The sequence below is a fragment of the Cotesia glomerata genome, linkage group LG10 (genome assembly GCF_020080835.1).
Source record: "Cotesia glomerata isolate CgM1 linkage group LG10, MPM_Cglom_v2.3, whole genome shotgun sequence".
Lineage (NCBI taxonomy): Eukaryota > Metazoa > Arthropoda > Insecta > Hymenoptera > Braconidae > Cotesia > Cotesia glomerata.
This window is the reverse complement of record NC_058167.1, coordinates 7,452,243-7,456,172: the sequence shown is the minus strand read 5'-3', so window position 1 is coordinate 7,456,172 and position 3,930 is coordinate 7,452,243.

Genomic DNA, 3,930 nt, shown 5'->3' with positions numbered 1-3,930 from the left:
TTAAAGTTAGACTAAGCCTCCCTTAGGAGCGAGCGCCACGCCCTCACGTTTTTAGATGGCACCACTGTGCTTCTCTCAATATTTTCTCTTTTCTGCTTTTTCTTCTACTACAACTACTACTTCTATAACTACTACTCGAGTAATTTAGAGGTACATGTACGAATAAAAGTCTCTTTGATTTCTCGGATAGGTGTTGTGGGGTGCCGAAAATACCAAAAGACTCCCATCGAGGAGATACCAGATGGAGAATTACCCACTGCTGGGCTGCTAGACGGGCAGAAACTCGGGTCTTGGGACTCGAGAGAGATATTAGGACGACGGTAGATACGAGTAAGAAAATTAAAGAAAGGGCAATGGGGATGAACAGAACACACTAAACCCGTTCAACCTCGTTTGGATTCTTTTATCTATATATACAGATATAGTCCATCAACTCACGCGCACCATCAGCTTTTTTTTTATTTTTATTTTTTTTTGGCCTTTTCCTATTTTTATTTTACTCAGTCGGGCCATTTTACTCAGTTTATTACGATTGAGTTGCTACAACTAGGTAGGTGAAAGACTCTCTTTAGGGGCCAAATTTACTTTAAATTAGACTCATTTTACAAATTAAATCCATCTTAAAATCTACATATGCTTTATAAAAGCACAATAAGACGCTTAAAGGATTAATTTAAATGAAAGTGATGTTATTTATTTTAAATAATATAATAAATAGTTTTGTTAAAATGTCACGATAGTATAAAATCTTAAGTAATTGATTTACAAATCAATGACCGCGTGTTGTCTGGTATAAGTGTTGCCTGAGATATAAAATAGATCCCAAGTACATAGACCCCGTCTGAGTAACTTGATTTTTTCTACTTACTCAGACGTTGACTCTGTTGCTGCCCTTATCTCGCTACAATTTAATGTCACTCACTGAAATAGACAGACTAGACAAATTATTGTCTGTACTCTCATTCCTTATATACATATAAACTTCTTTTATTCTATATTTTACTAAAGTTTAAAAAGTTTATTTTCAACGATTGACTAATTCCATTCTATTATTGGAATTTTTTACAACCTTCGTTAGGTTTTACAATCGATAGCTTAATTAGGACCACTGCTAAAATAAAACTTTTCTGTTTTTATTGGAAATTTATTAAAGTTTGTTTTAATTAAAAAAAAAAATAATAAATGTGTGACAATATAATAAAGAGAAAAATGTAAATTTTTATCAGAATTTGGTGTAAATTAAAGTGAAAGACGTTTAATTCAAATTATAGTTAAGATTTAAACGTTAGATTAATTTATCTAGGAGCCCTAAAATAACAGAGAATTATAGAGAATGATAGTAGATAGTTGAGGTCAAAATCAGCTCTCAGCATATCTGATTACTGATTTCTGATTACACTTGCAGATCATCGTTAGTTTTGACCTTTAAATATCCACTATTTTGATCAATCTTTGCTATTTCATGCGCTTAAGTATCTATCTGTGTATTCTCTACCTATTTTACTAAACTGCGAGGATCATTAAAATAAAAAACAATCCATGAGGTAGAGTAACGTTAAGCGTAAAGCATAATACCGAGCGTGTACCGACATAACATACACACATATACTTTAATGAAATTTATTCACGCGTATTCAACGAGGTCTCACTTTACATATTATCTTAAACTATTTTAAACATCGATCGAATTTACTGATTCAGATAATATTCAACTTATTTTTAATTTAATTACAATAGCTATTAAATTTTTTATTTTATTATTGGAGTTAAATAAAACAATAGTGGTAAGATAGTCAAATTTATTCATCAAAAGTTGAGTAATTATTTAATATCTAAAGTGTATTAACGGAAGTCTGTTGATTAAGATTAAAATCATCAGGCAAATAATGTGCTATTATTATATTATTTATATATTTTAAGATTAAGCAAGATTTACATTGTTAGTGAAGGAATATCGTTTCGAATAGGAATTCCTGAAAGATAATATCTAGATTAAAAAAAAAAAAAAAAAAAAAAAAAATAGTGATGGAGTGATGGAGCAACTTTTAAAAACGCCAAGGACTTATTGTTACCCTCGTTACCCGACACGTTACTTGTCAACTTTATTTTCTTTTTATGCTTTTACGTGACGCTTGTTTGTGTTCCTTTGGCATGTAAGTAAACCAAACAATTGACACTATTGATTTTTTTTTTAATTATTTATTTATTGTTAATAACAATAATTATTGAGATAATTGCAGAGTATACTACTGAGACATTAATTTTGAAAGTATATTGTTAATTTTTTTTTTATTCAAGCGAGACTGTAACTATTTTAATTTTTTCATACTCTGTGAAGAATAAATTAAAATAAAAATTCAAACTATAATTATCAAAGTGTTGAAATAGTTTTAAATACATGGTATTTGTGAAAAATAGTATGAGGTTAGATAAAAAGGAATCCTCAATTATTTTTAAGTAATTTTAGTTTTAGGGAAATAATTTTTTAGTGGGTCTATAAAACGGTTTGGTCGTCAGCCAGCGAGCTGCCGGGTGATTCCATCCATTACTAGTTATCACGAATCGTTCATGTCCATGTTTACGTGGTCGGTATTGTCCACTTTTTTCGAGGTTTTTTAATCTAAAAAATTCGGGATAAATGGGTTTAATGTTTACTGCCAAATGAATATAATCACCAAGCATTCAGACTATCATCATTTTTCTTTTGGTCATGGGTTTAATAAATCTTTGTGAAAAATACCGACAGAGATAAGCCAAAAAACATTTTATTTTATTTGTGGAAACACATTTGTAACTTATTCAATGGTCATGCGATTTCAATAACTAAGCATTTACATTTTTTTATATTTATTTTTAACTTCCCGTTAAGAAAATTGAAAATTTTCAAAAATCGGGAAGTTATTGGTTTTACCCCGTTTTTCGAAAATCGAGTTTTCATCAGATCTCGACGTTTTGAGGTCCTAGGAAGCTTCCCTGACTATTCCCGCGAGGGTGTCACTATGTCTGTGTGTGTGTGTGTGTGTGTGTGTGTGTGTGTGTGTGTGTGTGTAAGTATGTAAACCTCTTATAACTTTTGAACGATTGAACCGATTTCATCGCGGTTGGTGCTATTCAAAAGGGCTTCGCCAAACTTAGATTTCCTGAAAATTTGAACCGATTCGGACCGATAGATTTTGAGAAATTTGGAGAAATCTAAAAAAAAATAGGAAAAAAAATTTTTTCAGAAGTGGTTTTTTTGGAATAACTTTTAAACGGCTCTACCGATCGATTCTAAAAACTAATCAGCTCTCAACCTTGAAAAACCATGTCGATCGCCGCCAATCCGGTTAAAATCGGTTGATTCGTTCGAGAGATATCGTGAACGAAAGAAAACCAAAAAAAGTGTTTTTTCAGAGTTACTCCGAAATTTCTAGTTTGACCAATTGCAACTTAGAAATTCTTCATGAGGCTTAAAAAACTGCGTAGAATGCCGCCAACCGCGTAAAAATCGGTTTATTCTTTCAAAAGTTATTGCGGTTTGAAAATTCAAAAAATAGTGTTCTATGAAACTTCTATCAGACTTTTGAGCTCAAGAGCTCAAAAGCATAGAAAAGGTATCGTTTTGAGTTTGGAGAGCTCAAAACAACACACAAATTGTATTTTTGAGCTCAAAGAGCTCAAAAAAAACGGCCATGTATTAACGGAATCAGCGGGAAGTTGCAGGGATGGCCTTTAGGGTCAACCGTTTTCCTAATTTTTTTGTTAAAGGTACTCTCGATTTTAATAATAAAAACAATTTTGTAAAAAGTAGATTCCGAGGAAATTTTGTCTAAGTAACTTGGACGATCGCCATAATTGCTGTACATTATATATCTCATACATACGTAAAATGTTTAAGCCGATTCCTGGCTAATCCGGTTACTGATTATTCATATAATATCATTTACTGAT